At 38.5% G+C, this 11843-nt stretch overlaps 1 long non-coding RNA gene across 1 annotated transcript; it reads right to left on the reverse strand.

Annotated features, from left to right (window-relative positions):
* Positions 1-5227: 5227 nt before the first annotated feature.
* LOC106940319 (uncharacterized) lies at positions 5228-6482 on the reverse strand. Its single transcript, XR_001423057.1, has 2 exons — positions 6306-6482; positions 5228-5609 (listed from the first exon to the last, which is right to left on the reverse strand). It is a non-coding gene; the product is annotated as an uncharacterized LOC106940319 (long non-coding RNA).
* Between the last annotated feature and the right edge of the window lie 5361 nt (positions 6483-11843).

Consider the following 11843-nt stretch of genomic DNA (forward strand, 5'->3'; position numbering starts at 1 on the left):
GGAGTTAAATTAACACTGGACTTTTTGCTGTGTTTATCTGTCAGTTCTTTATATTTTTGTTAAATGCAATAAATTAATTTCTTTGTTTTGAGTAACCAGTTTCCCTTGGAGCTGCTGCTGGAGTCACTCAGAAGAGCTCCAGCTAATTGCTGTCCTTACATGGCTGGCAAACTTCCTCAGCGGGTCATTCCATTTGTTTTGAAATGTAGTTTTCTTTGGCAGTTTAGTTCTAATAGTATTTATTTAATTTAAAGATTTAGTATTGTGTTGACCAGTATTTGTTTAAGTTCTTGAATGTTTAATTACCCCTTGTGTGTCAGCAGTGGTCTGATCAGCCACTATTTAAGTTCCCCTCATGTTTTGTTTGTTAGGTCAGTTTTGTGCTTGAGTTCTTTGCGTCACTACCTGAGTTGTAGTTTGTTATGTTGACCTCTGTTTTGTGCCCAATTCATCATTTTTGAATTATTTTTGAACTTTTTGTAATAAATTAAGATTATTTTTGGAATTTATTCAGCGTCTCTCTGACTGGTCTGTGTAGAACCCTCACAAACACAAAGAAGCCCCTGATCTTCAGCTAAGACTCCAACCAGGAAATACTATACCAGAGTCTGACTCAGTCATGTAATTAGAGGATCGACAGTCGACTGCAGCACTGTGGGACCAAAATACCTGCACCAGCATGGACACTGGACTATCTTCATTGTAGAGAAGATGGTTCAGTCTTTAGTCACTGGTTTTAGAGCTTCTGTTTTTAATGCCTGAAGAAAAACACCTAGTTTACTATTTGAATCAGATCAGATTTAATGACAGGCAGAACTTTCTAAAAGAACAATGTGTACAAGCTGTTGAGACAGCAGGAGGAGGAGCTTACACCAGAATGCAGATCAGTCAGCAGCCTAGATTTAATCCCTTTCCCTGGAGCACATTAACGTGATACAGCAGGAGGTTGGAATCGGACCTATAATCGTCAGATTGCAAAACAACTAATCTTCCCACTCTGCCACAATTGCCCCAATTTGCCCCAGTTGCTACAGTTAATTAGGCAGGTTATAACAAAGGAACACCCTGGATTTAACATTAACATATTAGGTCTGTAGTGTTCCTTCACGGTTAGGTATTGGTGTCACTTGCAGTAAACACATGTAGGTTTTGTTATGTAGAAGTCTGAGCAGCTTCAGTGATCAGAGTTAGAAGAACCAAAACAAAAAGTATTCCAACTACAGGTCTTCTCTACTGTGTCTAAGTGTGATAATCCAGCTGCAGCTAACAGCACAAATACTAAAGTACTGTTAAAACAATAAATACATGTATTTATTGTTTTACCTATTTTGTATTTTATGTATGTACTTTTTATGTTAAATGTTCATAGAGAAAACGGTCTCATTTTTTGAATGTTCCTTGCTTTACAATGAAATTACTACTTTATACTGATTTGATTGGATGTCTGTCTTTAAACCCACCATTGAGCACACTGAACAAAACCATGTGACAGTTTTAAACAGGCAGGTTGAGAGGCTGTTTTACCTGTGCACTGGTGTAGGCAGAGTTTAGCTGAAACCCCAAAAATGTCAGTTATGAAACAAATGTTGAAACCAGCTGAAAGTGACATTTTTGAAAATACAAGTTAATAATGAGAAAGTGAAAAGGGTATTTAGAAGAACAAAAGTGTTGAATTCAAAGTGGCATGTTTCCAAAAGATTGGCAAGACTCTTACTCACTGAGAAATGTATGCTGAATACACACCAACCTTGTTTAGTCCATTTGTCTAGGAAGTCTGGTTCAGTTGTGGAGGTGTGAATGAGTAATCAAACTCTGATGAACAAAGCAGTGAACTCAGTCTGCCTACAAACTAAAGGTTTTGGTTCAGCTGAAGTGATCTCTGGTGTAGTTTGAGTGCATACTTGAACGCCAAGTGAACTGGAGACTGCTCCAAAAGCAGGAAGTGGACTACAGCGCTGGACATAAGTACAACCAAAACAAACATGCTAGCTAGCTATGGCTAGCTACATTTTTTCTTGCATTTCATGCAGAAGGAATTTGTCTTCTTCAGAGGTTTTGTGTTGTTTCCTTTGGTGGTTTTTAGTGCAGTGCCCCCACAGGTGAGATGGAAAGCAGGTTTCTCTAAAGGTTTGATCTGTTTGAAACAATGCTCTGTGAAGCAAACTGCACCAGCTGCTGTTTAAGCCCCTGATTGAACTGGGTCTAACCGACTGTCAGGTGTGGAAACACCCATAGAAACAGAAACAGCTCCAAAAGAGTTTATGTCAAACATGATCAAACATGACAATATCACAACTTGACACATCCACCTTCTCTCTCTGAAAACAACCACTTGTATGGAAGTGATGACCGGATGGTGCACTGAGCCAGGTGGGTTCAGACACTGCACCATGACAACCGGTACATTTCTGTGTCTGCATACCTGTTCATGTGTGACAAAAGCAAAAAATCTAAACAGAGACAGAAACCTTTTGACTCTCATTTCACTCCAATGTGGATCTCAGGAGGAACGTGGGGGCTTTGTGTTTTCACTCTTAACCGTAAACCACCTGACTTAGGTGAGATTCCACCACGCCACCTCAGCCCTCCCCTCACCCACATGTTATGTATTTGTGTTTCTACTGACAAAGTGACATGCACTTGTGTTGACCTTTGAGCAGCTGCCAGCTTGTTGCTGCCTCATGCTAACAAACTGTATGAGTAAGAGGTGAAGCATGTGTGTGTGTTATGGTGAGATGAGGACCTTGTTTGCCTGATGCTCTGACATTGGGAAGTGATGAGGCTAATGCAATAGCACAGAATAAAATGCCTTATCCAGTCTATTTGCTATATGACACTTTTTGCTTTTTATACACTGCCAGTTAAAAAAAAAACATAATATATGCACAAGCATATGGAGGCCTTTAATAAGCACCACTTCCCTGGGGTCAGTTCTACTCACACCACTGTGAGGTTATGCTATCAAAGTATTTTCCTTTAGCCAGGTGATACTGACTGTAGGAGATAGGATGAGGATATAGACCAACATTTTCAGGATTTTCTTTTCATTTTTTTGTGCAGACAGAGGGGTGGAATGGCACTAACAACCATCTACATGTCTACATGTCTAGCAGAGACCTTTAGATTGGAAGAATATTTGGTAAAATTACATTTGAACTGTCTGACTTGGACCTTGTGCTGAACATTCTTCCACACAGTTCTTACAAATGTTTTCTGGAGTTCTTACCCATTCCTCCTGACAGTACTAATGGAACCGAGTCAGGCTTGTAGACATTTTCTCACACATTTTTAAATTCTGCTCAGAAATGTTGTGGGAGATTAAGCCCAGGGCTTTGTGATGGCAACTCTGAAACATTCATTTTGCTGTCAGTTTGTATCGAAGTGTGTGGTATCTTCAAGGTTGCTGTCCGTTTGGAAGACTTCTCCATGGCGCATGTCCTGAGATGTTGCTTCTATATTTTCCACATAATGTTCTTTCCTCATGGTTTTATTTTATGAAGTGCGCTCATCCCTGCTGCAACAGAACAGTACAACATGTTAGGATAGAGTTATCAGGCTTGTAAGATTCCTCTGTTCATCTACAAATGTAACATCAGTCTTCACATTCAAACCCCTCAATTTTAGCTTCATCAGACCACAGAACATCTCAGACATTAAGGTCTGACTACATTTCCAAACTGTAACTTTTTGTGTTGCTCAGGAGTAATGACTTCTTCTTGAGCCTCCTTTTAGCCTATGCCTTTACAGGATGTGTTTCATGTTAAGATGCTTAAGTCAGCATCTTCACAAGGTCATGAACAGGGTGATAGCAAATATGAAATACTTTTCATATTTGTTTTTCCTGCTTAGTATTCATCTGCTCCAGAACTATAAAATGTTTCAACTCCTATTTGCGTAGTAATGCTGCCAATAGTGAATTAGTTTAGTGTATTGGAATGCCAGCAGCTGGGTAACTTTCCTCTTTAGTCCTGTTGAAGCAGCAGTGATGTATGACACTCATACCACTTTTACATTCTGGCTAAATGTTTTGATAGATGGTAAATGAGTTGAATTCAAATCAAAACTTCATGGTCAAATATTTACACTAGAAATACATTTATCCAGTCACACTCACATTCAGACACCTATTCTTAACTCAGGGTTAAGTGCCTTGCCCAGGGACTCTTCGGGTTGCAACAGGAGGAATCTGGAATCAAACTAACAACTGTGCAATTGCAAGATGTCTACTCTGGCCGGTGGGTAGATGTCTCAGTGGCCAGAGGCATAAGGAGGCACAGCTGCCCCAAGTATTTAGACACCTGTAAACCAAGCGCGTAAATCCCATCTCATTTTTTGGGGGGGGACCAAAAACTGGGAAATATTTTAAGAGCAATTTTGGGGAGAGGGGTTCGGCAAAGTTACAGTAAAATGTAACATAAAATGTGGTTTAATTTTTTTTTTTGTGTGGTCAAGCTGCACCACCAAAAATGACAAGTAGCAATGAATGACAAAAGTGTTTTTCTCAGTAAACAACCTGTTGAGACCCATAGAAATCAAACTAAGATTCAAATGTTGCTTAGATGAGTTTGGTTCAGAGTCAAAGATCTAATCTCTGCTATACCTTTACAAAAACTTAAGCCTCTAAATAAAAACAAGTTTTAATAAGTAATTCCACTTAATAAAATTCCTCATAAATATTGATTTATTGCTGTGGTTCTCAATACAAGTCATGTGTTATTTAAATGATAACTTAAGTTGCTTTAAACGTTCGTTTTTTTTTAGGGGGGGGGATGTTAAAACCTATAAATATGTAGGAATTGAATGTTTGGGAAGTATCATAAACTTAAAGGTCAACATCAGAGTTTTCTAGAAAAATATTCAGATTTTATTTTGTGGTTTCAAATACTCTACGTTGAAGGTGGTAAGAAATAAAGGCATACTTTATTTCTTTTTTTTACTGTCAGCTGCAATAGTTCCTCTGCTCTTGGCTCCGTACTAACGCTCAGCTCACTCCCGTTTCAAACTCTTCTTATTAAAGTTAGAGAGCTAAATATAATTTAAACATTGGCTACCTTCAACAGAAAAAAAAGCTAAGCCTATGAAAGCAATGTAGCAGTTAAGCTAGTTTTGATTTCTAAGTGTAACGCTAATTAAGGCTAGGCGCCTGACTACAGCCAAATATAATAATAGGCACTCAGATAGGTTCGACTATGGAGCCCGTGTGAATAAAACACAATCAGACAGAAAGTAAATTGAAGTTATTGTATTCAAGCTTGTGTTTTTTTTCCATATATTTAGGAAGATATGCAATAATAATAATGATATTTATAATAACAGTGATTTGCTATGAATATAACCAAAAGACACAACCAGGAAAAAAACAAAACAACAACAAAAACAATAAACCCTGATGACACCCAAGAGTTTTTTTTCTATTTTGAGTCCATTTGTGAGTCCAGGGTGATTAATGGTCCATCAATCAATTATCTGACTGTTTTTTTGTCCATGATCCAGTGCAAATAGATCCAGAATGAGAAAGTAGCTTGGTTCATTTAACTCCTACCGCAAAGCTGCGGTGATCCTTAGCTCGCCATCCTGGGTTGACACAGGGGGTGGAAAAAAACCCTGACCTAAACAAGGTCATAAATATAAATAAAACAAATTAGCTTTCACATTCAAACAGGGTTAAACTATTATTCAAAATAACTAAACATTCAATAATCACAAAAAAATAGCTATATTGCATAGAGTATTTCTCAGGAATCTTTGAAATGAATTTCAAATTAAAGATCGCGATCAAGTTTACAGATTCAAATTAAAGTTAGATCCAAATTAAAGTTACAAATCAAGGGTACAGATCAAATGAAAGTTAGATCCAAATTAAAGTTACAAATCAAGGGTACAGATCAAATTAAAGTTGGATTCAAATTAAAGTGCACTTTCAAGTTATACCCAAGTTTAATTGGCAGCAGTGTCAATTAAACTTAATCGACTTCTGTATTATTTCAAACAATTGTTTTCCTAGTTTTCTTTTGTTTCGTTGCGCAGCTCAAAAAAATTAACCAAACCCAGATTTCTATAGGCCGTCAACAAAATAAATGAGAAGTAACTAAAACTATCCTAAAAGGACAAATTTACAAAAATCAAAAGGCCTATTTAATATTTTGACAATATATAATCTATTCGGCCACAAAATTAACAAAAAACGAATGACCTTTTAGTCAATAACACCAATTTTCAACCATTAACACATAAATTGAGTGGGTGTGTCGCCACCGCATTTCTATTAAAAAGAAAACCCAAAGTACTTAAAACAAACAACTCACCGTCGAGCGATAGATAGAAAACACCCAATTAAATCCTTAGGCTGTGTTGTTAAGCCTCGATCCAGCCGTATTCTTCCAAACGTTTAGAAGACGCCAAGACGAGCAGTTAGCCACAGCGACAGCAGCACACAGCAATGGAGATCCGAGTTAACCTATGACCCGGAACTTAAAGTGGGCCGTCACTTTGACCCGCCAAAATAAAATATGATTATTTTGTGCCGGTTACATAAGGCATAAGGTGGCAGTTTATCATGATTCAGCCAAAGTAATGAAATAATGAACTGTTTATTGGCAATAAACAGTTGACAATAAACAGTCAACCCCGCGGGTTGACAGTTGTGTAAACAACACAAGGGAAACTGTTCTGTTTTTGGCATAACTGGAGTTTCCATCTGGCATCATACTGCATGATGGATTTATCACTTTTTGAATATTTATACTTAGAATTAGAAATTTCATCCATCAGTTTATGTTTAGGATTACAGAATTCTTGTTAATGTTTATTAACATACTGTTTATATTATGAATATGAAGAAAAAATATAATGTTCAAACTTCTGAAATCCTTTTGAAATAATACCATTTTTATAGCAGCATGTGTCGCCTTGGCAATCAAGATTTGTACGCTGTGTGGCGTGGGTGTGTGTATGTGTGGCTGCAGAGTTCTGGTGAGCGGGTTTGGAGTAGGACAGTGCGACAGCCTGTTATTACAGCCCATGTGACTGACAGTGTGTGGGCGAGGAGGTAATTGCTGAAGTATGCCTGTGGTGACGAGGGCCTTCAGGGGAGCGGATGTTGAGCAGACTGAGGCATGCAGACAGCACAGGCAGCCCAGAACTGATGACTCATCTCTCACACCCCTTTCACTCCTGTTTGTTTACTTCCAATCCATCGCTAAGCGGAGTCAGAGCACTGACAGACAGGCGACTGTCACCTGGTGATCGGGCCGTCTTAAAGGATTTCACCTGTTTAGACTTCAGGACAAGCAGCTTAGTTAGATCCTCGTCTCTTCCCTGTGTAAACAGCCTGCAGAACCGGTGGGCTGGAAACGTCTGTTTACTCACCTGAAGAGGGCATGCCTTTTATTTGTTTTATCAATTTGTGTATTGATTTAGAAAGAATAAATAAATTCATCTCCATTGAATAAAACTAGATTTTGATTCAATAGCATATTTGGAAACAGTAAAATGGACCTTGAGCAGGTAAGATGGGGTTGAATACATTCCTGTGTATGTCATGTGTTGGATTTTGGCTGCACCACAATTGAAGTTAAGCATATAAAAAATAAGAGTGAGAAAAGAACATCAATCATTGAATATTTTATTTAATCTTAAGAAGCATCTTAATGATTACAGAAAGGTGGGATACATTTTGTGCTCTTAAAATGTCCCTGGAATTTCTCACATAATCTCCAACCCTCTGTGTCTGTTTGTATGAAATATGTCACCAGAGTCTGATTTCTTAACCAGTCATGTCCAAAACTTTTGAAGGAACTTTTAGATGCTGTTGGAAAGCAAAATGACCACAGGAGAGAAATTTGTGGAACCAAAATGACAAAAGAATGATGTGAGAAAAAGATTTTCAAGTTTGATCATTCTTCCACCCCATGAATACTATTTTCATTTAGATTAAATATTATTTGCACAAAAATACTGTTATATAAATAAATCCATAAATTACTCATTAACTTGTTGTTCACCATAATCACTTATGTTGTGTTTTTGCAGACCAGAGAGGCATTCTGTGAACACAATCTGACTTGTGAGACTCCGTCATTAACTGTTATATTTGCTGCTGTGGTTAAACTTAGGGCTCAGATTTACAGAGCAGTTGCCAAACCTCAACAGCCAGTAGCCAGTAAACAAAGGCTTCCTCTCTGGACACTTGTCCCTCGGATTTGTACGGCTTTTTTCTGCTTGTGGAAAACTATGATGGTTGTGTTTATGTGGCAAGAAACTGGCTTCCCTCCCGTATGAACTCTGTAGCTCACCGCCCACATACATGCTTGCACGTACACTACTGCACACATGACTAACACACAATGACAGCTTGTCAAATATGGAGGTTTAGGCTTTTTACCTTTCAATCTGTGAGATATGCGGAGAGCTCCAAGCAGCTCAGTCTGTCTGAGGGATCCTGAGCTAAGCCGGAGGCAGGGATTGACCCTGCAGCTTCTTCCACTCTGCCAACCCAAACATGAACTGCTAAGAACAGCCTCAGTAAGGTGTCTTCCTTCACCTCTCTTGCTTTAGCAGCTGCTCTTATACCTCTAGCGGATATTCACAGCCCAAGTGTCTTTTGGTTTGTTTATTTTTCACGCGATCAGGTATTGCTTGAACAATTTTAAAGTGTTGACATTTTTCCAAACAAATATGGATGAACAGGAAAATAAATTCCATTCCATAGTGCTTAATAAGTGTCGTCTTAATGTGCTTTATAAGATCAACAGACTAAATCCACACAGAAACACTGAATCCAAACACAAGCAGATGCTAAATGATTTACATCTATTCTAATTCAGTCAAATTCACTTAACACTTACTGACAAAGTTTTCAATCTGTAGTGACTGCAGTTAGCCAACAATACATCATGCATGCACTTGGTAACGGTAGGAAGTTAAAAACAGTTATATCTCAGAAAGAAGCCTTCAGCAGAATATGTCTCACTGCAAGCAGACATTTGTATAGGGGTCTTTATTATAGAAAAAAAGTTGATAAAAGGAACACAAATGTAAAATATTCCTGAAATATGTGTGTATGAGGGGCTGCACAGTGGTGCAGTTGGGGTAGAGCTGTTGCCTTGCAGCATGAAGGTTCTGGGTTCAATTCCCAGCCCGGGCTCTTTCTGCATGGAGTTTGCATACATGCTCTCCCTGTGCATGTGTGGGTTCTCTCTGGCTTCCCCCCACAGTCCAAAAACATGACTGTCAGGTTAATTGGCCTCTCCAAATTCTCCTTAGGTGTGTGTGTGCATGGTTGTTTGCTCTGTCTGTCTCTGTGTGTTGCCCTGCGACACACAGAGGATGTCGACCTGTCCAGGGTGTACCCTGCCTCTCGCCCAGAACGTTAGCTAGAGATAGGCGCCAGCAACCCTCCCGACCCCACTAAGGGACAAGGGTGTACAGAAAATGGATGGATGGATGTTTGTATGAAACATGTCACTAGTGTCTAATTTCTTAACCAGTCATGTCCCAAAACTTTTGTAGAAATTTTTAGATGCTCTCCCCTAACGACTGTCCGAAAGTAAAATGACCTCAGGGGATAAATATATGGAAGCAAAATGACAAAAGAATAATGTGATCATTCTTCCACCTCATAAATACTATTTCCATTAAGATTAAATATTATTTATGTACACATAGCGACAGAATTAATTGCAGTTTTGTTTATCACACTATTTTAATCTGCATGTTTAGAACCTCTGCGCATCATCTGCATTGTAATGGGGTGTTATTATAATGCAGTAAGAATAGAACCTGCTTTTAAAGTACAGAGTTTGCATCCCTCAACATGACTTGTGAACTTCACACAGCCTTCACCTCTTTACATCATCAGCCATTTTCACCCTGGATCTGTTCAGCTCTCCCCATTTATGTTTTATTGTATTAAAATATATTTTTTAACAAAACCAGGACACTAACTCTTTAATGAGCCACAAACCACTGAAATTCTGACTGCAAAAGAGGAAGAAATGACAGAAAGCAGTAAACCTCATGAAGCACCAGTCAGTCATTTTGAATTCTATGGGAATGTTCAGTACATGAACTGAATGATGCTCACAGGCTGCAGAATAGCGATGTGATTTTCATTAGAAATTATTCAGTCATGTGAGAAAAGAAAACCGCCAAAAGAAGAAGAATCTTGAAGTAGATGGTGTGTCCAAAAGTTAGCCAGTGAATAACCATGATAATTATTTTCAGATAGAACAAAACTGATTTAGACTAATTTAGAAGATTCTTCATAAAATGCATGTTGGACATTTACCACATGTTCCTGGAAAATGAACCCTTAATAACTTTATTCATTCCAGACATATAAGTGCTATATACAAGTAATGCTTAAAGGACTAAAATGAAGTGGGTGTTACAATATGCGTGTTTGCAGTGGCACACTCATGTTGTGAATCGCAATTTAAAACATCGCAGATCAATATTGATTCACAGAAATCTGAACTAACATTTTGATTACACTACATTTTCTAACATATTTATGCTGACATTGAATATTGGGCCCATAAAGTTCAAAATGGCAACTATGTTATTATAGAGTAATAATAATATATTACCAGATGTGTACCATACTTTGGTGAAGTTTGATGTGCAGGAAGAAGAGCTTCCCCTCAACAGTTAATTACCATAGCAACCAGAATCCAAGTGACCATCAAATGTTCTGATTCAATCTACTCACATAAAATCAACTAGTTTGCATTCGACAGGAAATACTGCCCCTAAAATAGAACAAATCTTCACAGAGATCCAACAGCCAGTGTTGTGGTACTCGAAGTTGGTCTAGGTCTCGAGACCGGTCTTAAGACCATTTTTTGATGGTCTCGGTCTCGTCTCGGACTCAACCGCATTTGGTCTCGGTCTTGTCTCGGTCTCGAGCTCTGAGGACTCGGCATTTTATTTCAAGACAAGTCGAGACCGCAACTGTGAAAATATCACTAAACGTACATCATACTGTCCTGTTTATTTATTAACATCTTTGTTTTCAGTGGATGCAAAACGCACCGATTAAAATCCAAGCAACTACGTGTTTCTCCCCCCTCCCTCTCCACTCCCCACCTTCCACTCGCTCCAGGACATGCGCAGTGGTTTTCTCTCAGCGGCAGAAAATGTTTGTCTAATCGTCAGTAATATAATAGCGCTGCAAAAATAGTAAGAAATCCGATGGCCACAGCTAACTCAACATCGCTTCACTTTCACAGACGGTGGGGATTACGTCTAACTTTTTTCGTCACTTAGAAAAGTAGCTCAAAGAAGGTAAGCTCCGTTAACGTGATGTTAGCAAAGCTAGCTGTACAGGGACACATAAGCATTGTGATGAAAAATGTTGTCACTCACTGCCTGAATTATTGTGCGGAGGTGTTGACTGACTTGTCGCATATCTGGGACAACGCTATGTCCAAAAGTCTGCAATATAGTGAGGTGACATTCAGAAACAGTCAATTCTTCTCCACGGCTCTTTACTTATTAGATAGGACTGGAGTGTCACTCACTGAGAGCTATCAGATTACCATACGCTGTCAGAATAGCAAACATGCAGTGAGTACCATGCCAGCGCATGCACATTAAGAAGTCCGACCGTCAGTGGAGTTGTCAGTATAAGTAAAAAGTTATGACGAAAATAAGTCATTAAATTGTTTATAATATGACATAACATGATAACTAGATATCATATTATGTCATAACATAATATGATATGTTATATTATGTTGTGACATAATATAACATATTGAAACCACGCATGGTTTCAACATGCGTGGTTTCAACCACGACAACATGCGTTGTCGTGGTTTCAAAGTGTATTTAAAGCAGGT

This window comes from Poecilia latipinna, unplaced genomic scaffold (genome assembly GCF_001443285.1).
Source record: "Poecilia latipinna isolate Pla-1442-1.1 unplaced genomic scaffold, P_latipinna-1.0 Scaffold3177, whole genome shotgun sequence".
NCBI lineage: Eukaryota > Metazoa > Chordata > Actinopteri > Cyprinodontiformes > Poeciliidae > Poecilia > Poecilia latipinna.